The sequence below is a fragment of the Ylistrum balloti genome, unplaced genomic scaffold, assembly GCF_031769215.1.
Source record: "Ylistrum balloti isolate Yb309-2 unplaced genomic scaffold, AGI_CSIRO_Ybal_v1 Utg370038, whole genome shotgun sequence".
NCBI lineage: Eukaryota > Metazoa > Mollusca > Bivalvia > Pectinida > Pectinidae > Ylistrum > Ylistrum balloti.
Genome location: NW_026782097.1, coordinates 744,465 through 757,527, shown reverse-complemented (window position 1 = coordinate 757,527; position 13,063 = coordinate 744,465). Strand labels below are relative to the sequence as shown.

The 13,063-nt window shown below is 35.9% G+C and overlaps 1 protein-coding gene across 1 annotated transcript in view; it reads left to right on the top strand.

Moving 5' to 3' along the window:
* LOC132548951 (mucin-3B-like) overlaps positions 1–13,063 on the top strand; it is a 70,879-nt gene that overhangs the window by 12,251 nt on the left and 45,565 nt on the right. The window lies entirely within an intron of this gene.

The following is a 13,063-nucleotide window of genomic DNA, read 5'->3' as shown; positions in this document are numbered from 1 at the left end:
GGGATTAATGCCAGCATTCCAGCCAACACTTACAGTTAGCATAATCACACAAAACATGAAGAGTTCTCTTTTGATATAATCCAATTTTATGCACGCTCGAGACACGCCCATCGTCCTTGAAAGATGTCTTCAAGGGAGAATAAAAACTCAGGTGTCGCGACGGAAGGGTTTAATTTAAGAGAGATGTAAAGAAAGTGAGAATATTGGGTACTTTAACATTAAACGAGCTAGTTTACTGACATGTGTGTTCTATAGAACTTGTATCATGGCTTACACGAAGGTATCAATCAAGGCATATTCACTACGGACCTTACAATTCATATTGTATTCATCTTCATTCTTCCAGATCCTGAACAAACCTCTTAAAAATTTCAACGTAAACTTAACATTTATTTTTTTAAAATGCTGGAAAATGTCTTTATAGTGTTGAAGTATTCCGGAAAATATACGGCCATATCGTTAATTAGAAAACACGATATTGTATCCATTGTATTAGAGCTGTCGTGGATAACAATTGGTTACATATATAAATCCACCATTGTATAACACTATCTCCAACTATTGAATTTCTCCGCTTCACACACTACTCCTGTTGGCAAACACTATTCGGTACATTTTTCTGCTCTGAAAAATAATGAAACCCGGCTGTATGAATACCATCTGTAGGTTTATGAAGAGTTACACAAAAACTATTCCATGTATGAGACGGTGATATCGTAATAGAAGGAACCCATTGGAAATATGTGAATTTGTTTTTAATGATATCAATAAGTCGATTAATTTACATAAAACCGTCGTTTTCAGAAAAATGATAATAAGATAATTTTGCAACAACACGCATATATTCATTACGAACGAAAAAAAAATCACTAAATTATTCGAAAGTATTCAAATGATTAAATGGTGCACAATTAGAATTATATGTTATTTTCACTTCAAAACATTGCTACACGTTTGACTACTTAGAAAGGCTAACATTAGAAAGCAAAATGGAGGCTATTTTATTTTTATTGATAAAAGACAAAGAGGTGCTCACTAAAACACGAAGTTACTTAAGGTCGATGTTGAGTTGGACACCTTTCACACGTCACACTTTGTCTGACGATTGTCCCGATTAGTCGAGAGATACGTCGAGATAACATCTATACTGCTGTATCTTTAATTGAAATATGAATACATATACTCAAACACGAGCAGAAATCACTTAGGTCCTATATGTGGTGGATTTCCAGGATGGTCCAAAGCAAAATGACATCGTTCATACGTTGGATGTTTGTAAGTAAATTAAACTGTTAGTTCGCGTGGTAAACAATGCCAAATATTACCACCATACGTAGTGAATAATATCCGTATGTTTGTTCCAAAGTCACAGAAATCTCAGGAGAGTAAATTCATGTTGCTAACTAACCAACTACTAAATATTGTGATCTAGGTTGATATTTCAAGCGATGTATTAATAATTGTTGTCACTTGATCAGTGATGCTATGTCCGATTCTTAGCGATATTATGATATCGGATTTGTTTTATATTCAGGTTTTGTTCTAACAGCCGAATGTACGTATCAAGAAATCCATTAATATACAGTGGTAGACTATCCTATTCGTCGTCACAGAACCGATATTGAAATGTGACATGGAGCTAAGATAGCTCAAGAATGGACAATGATGATTGGCTGCATAAATATATATATAACTTATTCCACTACGAAACACAAACATTAATATTGGACATTAAAATCACTTTAAGTCTTATATAACAGTCAAGACAGAATTAATTCGACTAAAAAAACACCTCGTGTCACAGCAGGAACGTGTACCTATGCTGATTGGAGGCCCATAATATACCCTGTGTCAGTTGAAACACTTCAATATTCTTAAATTGCAGCAATACGTTTACTAATCATGTACATGTGGCATGATATCAAAACGAGGTCTACCTTTAAATTGACCCAAGCGATAATATTAATGCGAACAGGTGTGCTCCAGCGTGATAAAACTACAAACCTACTGCCGAATATCGCGTGCTAAGTAAGCTTATCACGTCACCAGCATTTATCCTTTTTTTTCTACAAGACGTCTAATTTGTACTGTAGATATCTTTTACACCTGTTGAAAGAACGGCAGACAGATCCGATTTCACCACTAAAGCATATCAATGACCAATAGGAAATCATTCTGGTTTCGTGAATCAAAGGAGACACGCCCACCCTTTGCAGGACTAAAACTCCTTGAATTGTTTACATCACTGAGATAAAACTCAATATATACTCCGATCAGATGTCTTGATTTACAAAATCACAAATTACAACGTGAACTATCTTTACGTGTATGGTTTAAGAAACGGTAATGATAAAAATAAGTTAAAAGTACTGATGAATTCTATTTTTGTAACACTCGCAGACTGAAGGTACGAATTGGGGAAAAATGACCAACCTTTCATCAAAAGTTCTCTCCCTTGATTTAGACGCGACATAATGACCACCGCATACGCGCTAAGGAAAAATGACAAAACAAAGATTAAAAAAGCGAACAGTGGGTAAATACACACTGAATGATTATATCATGTCTGACTGAAAATAAAGATACAGATATCGATGGTAGGACTCCGGCACAACCCAAGAGAAATGGACAGTTACTATTCGGTGTATTTGTCAAGAAGGTACACCCAGCAGTAACGTGTGAATCGTTAACTTCAATACAGAATTGGCTTCACCGTAGTCAAATGATAATCAACCGAAATCAACGTCAAAATATAAATGACGGCGGGGTTGTTAATAGTCAGACCTTGAATGCGGCGCCAGTATATCTGTAGACAAGGGAAGTAACTTTGTCAGATTTATCGGCCTTGTACCGTGTTAGCTAAAAACCTGATTAACATATATCTAATACGCCATTATATTCTTTTACTGATCACCAAGCGAAATCAACGTTTACACAAAACATAGCGGATGTTGCATCGCCTACTTATCCTATAAAACCTTTAAAGAATTTAAGGAATGGTAATGTGTAGGTTTTTTTTAATCCATAAATATCCATCAGTCTCGGGTACACCTGCAGCAATAACCACGTGCACAGGATGTGAGATTGACAGTTTCTGTTAAATTTGACTCCATAAACCTTTTACAGGACATTCACGATTTACACGAAACACTGGACATGTATATCACACCTACATGTATACAGTATCCTAAACCCCCGTATCAATAACCAGATGTCAAAATAGCAATTTATTCACTGCCATGGTCTTTCATGGTTACCAGACTCCGAACAATGCCGCTACATCAGCTTGGAATTGTTCGGCATGTCACGTGACCGATCGTCTTTCAATTGGCGAATACAGGTGGCCAAACCTGATATTGACATAGGGTTAAAAGGTCATGACAATCAGTCATTAAGCATTGTGTAGTCATATAGGTATTATCATGACAGGATTTAGCCCCAATTGATCAAATAACGTCCGCGTGAGGAATGAACACTATCGAAGAGGCGTCTCCTGATGGGCTTCGCACACTCGGGTGGACTCCAGGATTTAAAAAAGTCGATTTCAGAATCGGCGGGAGGCAGACAGAACTGCCAAGTTATCTACAAAACACAGTAATCCGAGGATGAATGTCTGGGTGACAAATTTCCAACATGGCTGACGTCCTCTGTTGGTAGATGAGATAAATCAATCATCGTTTATGAATATGTGATGGCCTCCGTATGATATACCCCGGGTAGATAGGTACCGCCTATCGTCTCTGTTCTTTACAGCGATACACCCAGACCAGCAGCACACTTATTACACTAGCTTCTTTCTAGACGTTTCCTTCGCTCTTATAGTTTTGTTTTATCTAGCGATGTCATGACTGATTTAAAGCAAAACAAATTTTATTTGAGTGAAGGATCAACCTGTCATAAATTTTAAGATATAATTGTAGCATTTCAATTTAACTTAAACATTTCATATATATTTGATATGTGTGCATTTTTAGGATTTGCCTAAGTAAGTGTAATTTAGAAAACATTGAATATGGATTAATTCATGCCGAATGTTGAGGAGATCATCCCCACATGGTGGTGTTGTACGTCAATTTAAACACTGCAGACCTAACACTTCAGTAAGTTAGAGCTACTGTGCCTGTGGTTGTGATAAGATTGTGCGGGGCTCTATTTGGAGATCATAAGTATCTCGGAGAGCGAGAAGAAGAATATTTTCACACGTTCGTAGACATATGTTTGGTGTAAAGTGTCGAAATAACGCGTAACCATGGTAATATAAAATGAACATCTGTTTTATAAAAATGCAATGAAATGTGGGTTTAGAAACAATGTAACCTAAATAACCAGTCGGTATAAAATCGTAATGAACCAGCGGCGTTTTTTTTATTTATTTAAAAAGGCCACTTAACCATTTAGAAATGTTTAAGAATACATCGTTGATCCACCGTCATAAAATTATGGACACCCTCAACCGAACCTGTGTCTACTATCATTAAAGTTATACATTGATATTATAGGTTTATTTCAACCAAGTGTTTTGTCTCAATTTTAAATTAAAAGAAGGTATCGGATTCAATTCAATGCTTATCATGAAGATGGTGACTCTCTCACCCTTAACAAATACATAAATTTATTGACTCGTCCTAAAGATAAACATAATTATATTGACTCGTCTTCAGATAAACATAACTTTATTGACTCGTCCTAAAGATAAACACAACTTTATTGACTCGTCCTAAAGATAAACATAACTTTACGGACTCGTCCTAAAGATAAACATATCTTTATTTACTCGTCCTAAAGATAAAAAGAACTTTATTGACTCCTACCAAAGATAAAGACGTTAATGTGCAATACAGAATTTTATTGACTTTACCTAATAATAAAGATATTGATCTGAAATACAAAATTTTATCCACTCGTCTTGAAGATAAAAACATTGATCGGTAATACAAAATCTTATTGACTCGTTCCAAAATGTATATAGCATTGTATTGACTCGTTCTTGAGATATACATAATTTTATTGACTCGTCCTCCAGAATTATATTTTTTTATTGGCTCGTCCTGAAGATAAAGACGTTGATCTGTAATGCAAAATTTTATTGACTCGTTCTAAAATTTATAGAATTGTACTGAATTGTCCTACAGATATTCATATTTTTATTGACTCGTCCTAAAATATACAGAATTGTATTGACTTGCCCTTAAGATATACAAAATTTCATTGACTCGTCCTGAAAATAAAAATGTCGCTCCGCTGATTTAACGCAGAATTTTATCGACGGCCTTATAAATCGAGGAGTATTACCCATATTTTCAAACAAATAAAAAGTTAATGCGAAAAAGAGAATTTTTCACTAGCAGCAAGGCTACATATTATTTTTTATTTTCTCTTTCCCTGGTTGTTGCTTTATGTCCTATTAACAGCCAAGATCATTCGAGGACGTGCCAGGTTTGGTTGTTGGGGGAAAGACGGTGTTCCCAGAGAAAGACCACCAACCTGCGGCCAGTACATTTTATTGTAGGAATGCTTTATAAGTCACTGCTTTCGCAAATAATAGGAAATCTTTTTTGCTATCTCTCTTTTCAGATTTTAAAATGCTGGGTGAATTTCAACAGTCATGGACCTTTTTTTGGCTGAATATGATGATTTATCTAACATCGAACACAATATTTATCTCGGCCTTCGGCTTCGGGAAATTAAGTCATATTCGCATGGAAACATGTAGGTGATTGTATATGTTTGAAATTCAACCAATTTTACGCTAATACATGATTGTGTAGGAGAGCAAAATTCCAATTGATGAGAACGTAAACATTAAGGATATATACAAAACGAAGCATTGTAACAAAATATACTTATCATCCAAATGCTCATCCGGAATCATAATTCGCGGTAAACGTGTACAATTGTCAGAATTAGCACAACATTTCATTATTATGTATTTTATTAACACTACAGACACAAAGCAGTAACACTTACACAATGACCAATCCAAATCAGCGCTTGAAATATTTTCAAAATGGTTGACTCCTTCTAAGAACGAAATGTCTTCACTGATTTATCTGTTGTCCGTCTTGTGAATTTGATTTTTTTTCTTCCAATACACTTTAAAATTAATCCTCATTTTTGTGTCGTATTTTGCGCCGTCCGCCATCTTGTCGCCTAATGTCCTCGGCAAACGCTGTAGTCCCTTGTTACTATATTTAGATACGAACTGATGTTGTTTGATTGTTATATCAACCTGGATGACGTCACGGAAAGTCCATTGTCACTATATCTGGATACGAACTAGAAATGTATGATATTTATAAGCACGGAGCGCTGAATTAGGATTGATATGATGTTTGAGCAATGTGGGAATATTAAGAATCGGCCAATCAAGAAAGGGGAAAGCTCGGCCATGTGAAAAAGAACCTATAAAACATAAGAACTTCAGTGCTACGGCAATTCAACAACATTTTGTTTGTTCCTAAATTTACGTACAAAGGAACTTTCCCATATCTCTATGTTGAATGATGACAGGTCCGGAAACAGGTACACTGAACCACCAATTTCATGTGAAAATGTTATGAAAATCTCTTATGATAAAACAGGTCGATAATTTTTTATTTTTCACATCGTCAGAGAAATATGTCCTGTCTTTGTACAGTCCTGGTCGTTATGACAACAGCGAGACAAGTCCTGTCTCTGTACAGTCCTAGTCTTTCTGACAGCAGTGGTGAGACATGTAGTTTTTTATAGTGAAATCCTGGTCGTTATGACAACAGCGAGACAAGTCCTATCTCTGTACAGTCCTAGTCGTTCTGACAGCAATGGTGAGACAAGTAGTTTTTTTTAGTGCAATCCTGGTCGCTATGACAACAGCGAGACAAGTCCTGTCTCTGTACAGTCCTAGTCGTTCTGACAGCAGTGGTGAGACATGTAGTTTTTTGTGCAATCCTGGTCACTATAACAACAGCGAGACAATGACAATTATGACAATTGAAAGACAACTCCTTTGTGATTTTAATTAGGTTTTCACGTTATGCGGTTAAAATTCAAGGTGAAATTCTTAGACCTTGAACAAAGACGCGCTTGTAAACTTTCTTCAAGGCTGAATATCGGAAGCGTTTAGCAATAATCCGGCCTGACAGAATAATTCTCTTTCTAAAGAAGGATTAAGTACGTCATAAACGCAACCTTAAACCACGGAATTAAAAAAACCAGGAGCCCATCCAAGTTTAAGCAGGGAAAGATAACTGTATTTATGTTGTTATAAATCTTATTTTCTTCCTCACTATAGTAGCATTGGAGTTTCAAGCCGCGTGTTTTTGCTTCAATTTGCTGTCTTCTTAAATTTGTATTGCAAGGTCAAGTATAATTAATTCACTTCTTCATTGATTCAGTTTGGAGGCTTTACGGATCGCTGGTATACATGTTTACTGGAAAACGACGTAGTATGAGGTATGATTATATAAACAATTGTTGTTACATCAAAAGACATCGTAAACATATAGGTTATTGTTTGACCTTGATCAATCTATTTTGGTGGTTGAATGTTGTCAATATGCCGACTGGTGTTGTAAAGAATATACAATAATATATAAGGTATTATGTACCTGTTATCTACTGTTTAACACGGTCCATCAACAAATGAAGTCATTTATACATAGGATTTTTTTTAGTAGACCTTGTTCGTCACCCAGTGTGATAAACACAAATGACGTAAGTAATTATACAATAAAGCTGGTTTAATTCACACACCGGAATGCAATATCCATAAAATTACGTGTGTCATTAAAAACCAAGATAAAATGTCGCTAAGATTGGAACACCAAAGTAAGGCAGACCTAGTCGTTTTCCTTCTTAATTAAACAGTACAAGTTCTGTGTTACCATTACCGTGGTCCACAAATCCAACAAACCCTATCTCTACGACAAAAAAATAGCTCTTTAGCAGACATCATTAATTTGATTGCAAAATATCACCAATATTTGGAAATGTCACGCGCTCGAAACCTCCTAATTGATTCTACGAGATAGTGGAAACTGAAATGAAATCGCTAATTACCTACATAGAGACCAGAGCTTGGCAATTGTAATGACTGCTTTCTACGCAGAATGGAACGGGGTCCAATTTCAAATATTGTTTCAGCGTTTCCATTAGTTGGCCGGACCGACTGAAACAGCTAAGTCCTATTTGAGAATGGTAATTGGAACTGTTAAAAAACACAAGGAGAGAATGTTATTTGAGCTTGTTTCTACACTATGGGCCTACTTACATAAGTAGGTTTGAAGAAGAGCATTTGCGATGGAGATGTGAATGGAATTCATGGTATTTTCGATGAGGTTTTAAAAACGTATCGACTGAAATGAGAACCTACCAATAGGAAGCTCATACACAACAAATTAGGAAACAAAATTAAGATTTTTAAAAGCAAAATTTAAAAAAATACAAAGAAATAACATTTTACATTTCTCCCCTAAGTAAAAAAAATTCTCGTTCAGAGAAAATTCAGTGTTAACTGATATGATGCTCAGGGTATTTGGAGCGAACATATAAATAATACATTTGACAAATAAGGTAAAATATTAAATATTTCACGCATGTTAAAACGCTAGAGTTGACAGAAGTCTTTAGAAATTGCATATCTTTATCATATTAGACCTACACTTGGATATGAATCATCCGTTTGGGATGATTGTTCCATCGCGGACGAAAATTCATTAGAACATGTACAAAGAGAAACAATGATAGTTATAACAGGTCTACGGGATGGAACGTCACGTTTTAAATTACACCAAGAAATTTGTTTTGAGAAATAAAAATTAAGGGATCATAAACAAAAATACATTATGATGTATTAAATGATAAACCATCTTAGACCAGACAACCTGTTAATAATCATTGAACCATCCGTACGCATTATCACCCGAACTCCCAAGTTCTTTTTTTTTTTTGATAGATATTCCTCCATCTAGAACTTATAATCATGATTGAAGATTCTTTCCTGAAGTCATGCGCATGTCATGTTTGGAACAATCCTGAACCTTCTCTCATTTCCTTCATTACTCCAAATACTTTAATGACAAAAAACAACATTATACAAATAGGTTCAATTCTTATCTCTGAACTTTTCAATTCGAGAAAGTTAATAATACCATTTTGTCATTGACGAAATAATGCTGATGATTCGAATAATGATCATTTTGATACAGTTCCTGTGGGATGTCTTGATAACATTGAGTAATACTGGCTGTAGACACTAACACTGAATTATACTAGCTGTAGACACTAGCACTGAATTATACTGGCTGTAGACACTAGCACTGAATTATACCGGCGGCTGTAGACACTGACTTATACTGGCTGTCGACACTAACACTGAATTATACTGGCTGTAGACACTGAATTATACTGGCTGTAGACACTAACACTGAATTATAAAGGCTGTAGACACTGAATTATACTGGCTGTAGACACTAGCACTGAATTATATTGACTGTAGACACTAACACAGAATTATACTAGCTGTAGACACTAGCACTGAATTATACTGGCTGTAGACACTAGCACTGAATTATACTGACTGTAAACACTAACACTGAATTATACTAGCTGTAGACACTAACACTGAATTATACTGGCTGTAGACACTAGCACTGAATTATACTGACTGTAGACACTAACACTGAATTATACTAGCTGTAGACACTAGCACTGAATTATACCGGCTGTAGACACTGACTTATACTGGCTGTAGACACTAACACTGAATTATACTGGCTGTAGACACTAGCACTGAATTATACTGGCTGTAGACACTGAATTATACTGGCTGTAGACACTAACACTGAATTATAAAGGCTGTAGACACTGAATTATACTGGCTGTAGACACTAGCACTGAATTATACTGGCTGTAGACACTGAATTATACTGGCTGTAGACACTAGCACTGAATTATACTGGCTGTAGACACTGAATTATACCGGCTGTAGACACTGACTTATACTGGCTGTAGACACTAACACTGAATTATACTGGCTGTAGACATTAACACTGAATTATACTAGCTGTAGACACTAGCACTAAATTATACTGGCTGTAGACACTAACACTGAATTATACTGGCTGTAGACACTGAATTATACTGGCTGTAGACACTAACACTGAATTATAAAGGCTGTAGACACTGTATTATACTGGCTGTAGACACTAACACTGAATTGTACTGGCTGTAGACACTAACACTGAATTATACTGGCTGTAGACACTAACACTGAATTATAAAGGCTGTAGACACTGAATTATACTGGCTGTAGACACTAGCACTGAATTATACTGGCTCTAGACACTGAATTATACTGGCTGTAGACACTAGCACTGAATTATACTGGCTGTAGACACTGAATTATACCGGCTGTAGACACTGACTTATACTGGCTGTCGACACTAACACTGAATTATACTGGCTGTAGACATTAACACTGAATTATACTAGCTGTAGACACTAGCACTAAATTATACTGGCTGTAGACACTAACACTGAATTATACTGGCTGTAGACACTAACACTGAATTATACCGACTGTGGACACTGAATCATACTGGCTGTAGACACTAACACTGAATTATACTGGCTGTAGACACTAACACTGAATTATACTGGCTGTAGACACTAACACTGAATTATACTGGCTGTAGACACTAACACTGAATTATACCGGCTGTAGACACTGAATTATACTGGCTGTAGACACTAACACTGAATTATACTGGCTGTAGACACTAACACTGAATTATACTGGCTGTAGACACTGAATTATACTGGCTGTAGACACTAACACTGAATTATACTGGCTGTAGACACTAACACTGAATTATACTGGCTGTAGACACTGAATTATACTGACTGTAGACACTAACACTGAATTATACTGGCTGTAGACACTGAATTATACCGACTCTAGACACTACATCAATTATATTTTTGACTATTTTTTAAATCTAATTATAAAATAACTGGTAAATCTGCTTTGTCGTTTGATGATAACGAAAACGTAAGTTCATAATATCATTTAAAATGTCGATACATTTAGTTAAACCCTCATATAATAAAAAAAATATTGTTTTTATTTGCTTTATATAGTTGCTGAGTCAGCATTTATGCAGGTCCGTGAATGTTGGAGAGTTTGCGTATTGTATGAATGGATCAATCACTATGGAGTTGTATGGTCAACTGGTGATAATATGGTGTGTGCGTGTGTATATAATTATTTGTGTAGCTTGTATGATCTACCAATGATGGTGAATGTGTGTGTGTGTGCGCGCGCGCATGTGTGTGTGTGTGGGTGTGGGTGTGCGTAAGTGGGTGGGGGTGGGAGTGTGAATGTGTACGTGTAATTGTGTGTCTTGTATGAGTTGTGTGTTGTTTCCAATTAGTAAACTGTAATTGAAGTCTTAATTGTTTGTTTTGTCATATGTATAATTTTATGCAATAAGATTTGCTGATATGAATATGATTCTCTGTGAACGTTTCCTGGTAGTTTGTAAAATCTAAGTTATTAAGGAACTCTGGAAAATGCAATTTATTCAACAACCAAAATTAATCAGATAATTGCATTTTTACCATGTACCACTGCATGAGGGAAAATAAAACTAATAAGTTTTAAACAGCTAGAATTTCCTGGTATCAACATCATTTTACATAATTGTACGAATATAAATAAATGTTCATGTAATGAAACCTCCCATATTCCATAATTCAAGATATGTTTATCATTAAAGTTTAATAATTAAATAGAATAATACTAATTACAAATTAATCAGATCAATATGATATTAATGATTTAGGTAAGATAGAGTCAAATATGTGTACTAAATGAGCTGAAAACTTAGAATTGTGTGATTTGGGAAAGCCTGCTATTTGAAAGTATTGTTCGAGGTAGGACCCAAAACCCCTCATCCTGGGACACGTAATCCGAGGCTGAACGGAACCATGAATCGTCCGGGAACAGAATCTAAGACCCCTCATCCTGGGACCAAATTCATAACCGTTTATCAGGGACTAAATCAAGAACTCCACATCCGAAAAATGAACCCGACATCACTCATCTGGGAAGGGAAATTTAAGACCCCTCGCCGAAGATCGAATTCATATTCCTTTATCCGAGGACTGAACCAGGATCCCTCGCCTGAGATCTCATCCCTCATCTCTCAAAAAATCCAACCCAGTACCCATCATCCCTCACAACATCCAAACCAGCACCCCTCATCTCTCACAACATTCAACCCAGCACCCCTCATCTCTCACAACATCCAACCCAGCACCCCTCATCTCTCACAACATCCAACCTAGCACCCCTCATCTTTCACAACATCCAACTCAGTACACCTCATCTCTCACAACATCCAACTCAGTACACCTCATCTCACACAACATCCAACCCAGCACCCCTCATACCTCTCAACTTCCATGGATTTGTTTAACCGTTTAAATATATGTTAATAATAGATATGATATGCATTAAGATGAAAATTAATTTATCATAGTAAGTAAATAAGGGCATGTTTGAAGTAATATTTATGTAACTGATCAATAATTTGATAGTGCATTTTTCAATGCATCCATATCGATGATACTTTTTAATATGATATGAATATGTATCAACAGTATTATGCAGAAAAAAAAACATGTAATCTTTCATAACTGAGCGCATATCGATGAATTTTCTTTTCTAAGCAGATTGCATAAGTAAGATTTCTGATATATAATTATAAGATATCCCCACGGCGATCCTCCCGATTTACAAGCGTCAAACTGATAAGCGATGTTCGCTCCTACGGTGAAAATAGATCAAAATACTCCGAATTGGAACAACAGGCTTGGCAAACAGAGTTTTCCCTCTTGACCTTTCTTGCAATGGTGAGAGCCGAGGTCGTCCGAATGTTAGTTGTTATTGGCAGGGGGAAGCGCCATCTACCTTGTTCGTGTTTATAGTTTCGTCTTGAATAATAAACTTTGGAATTAGTGACGCTATGGTTTAGAAATTGATCTGAGTGTTTTTACAGAATTAAGAGTCGGTGCGTTGTAT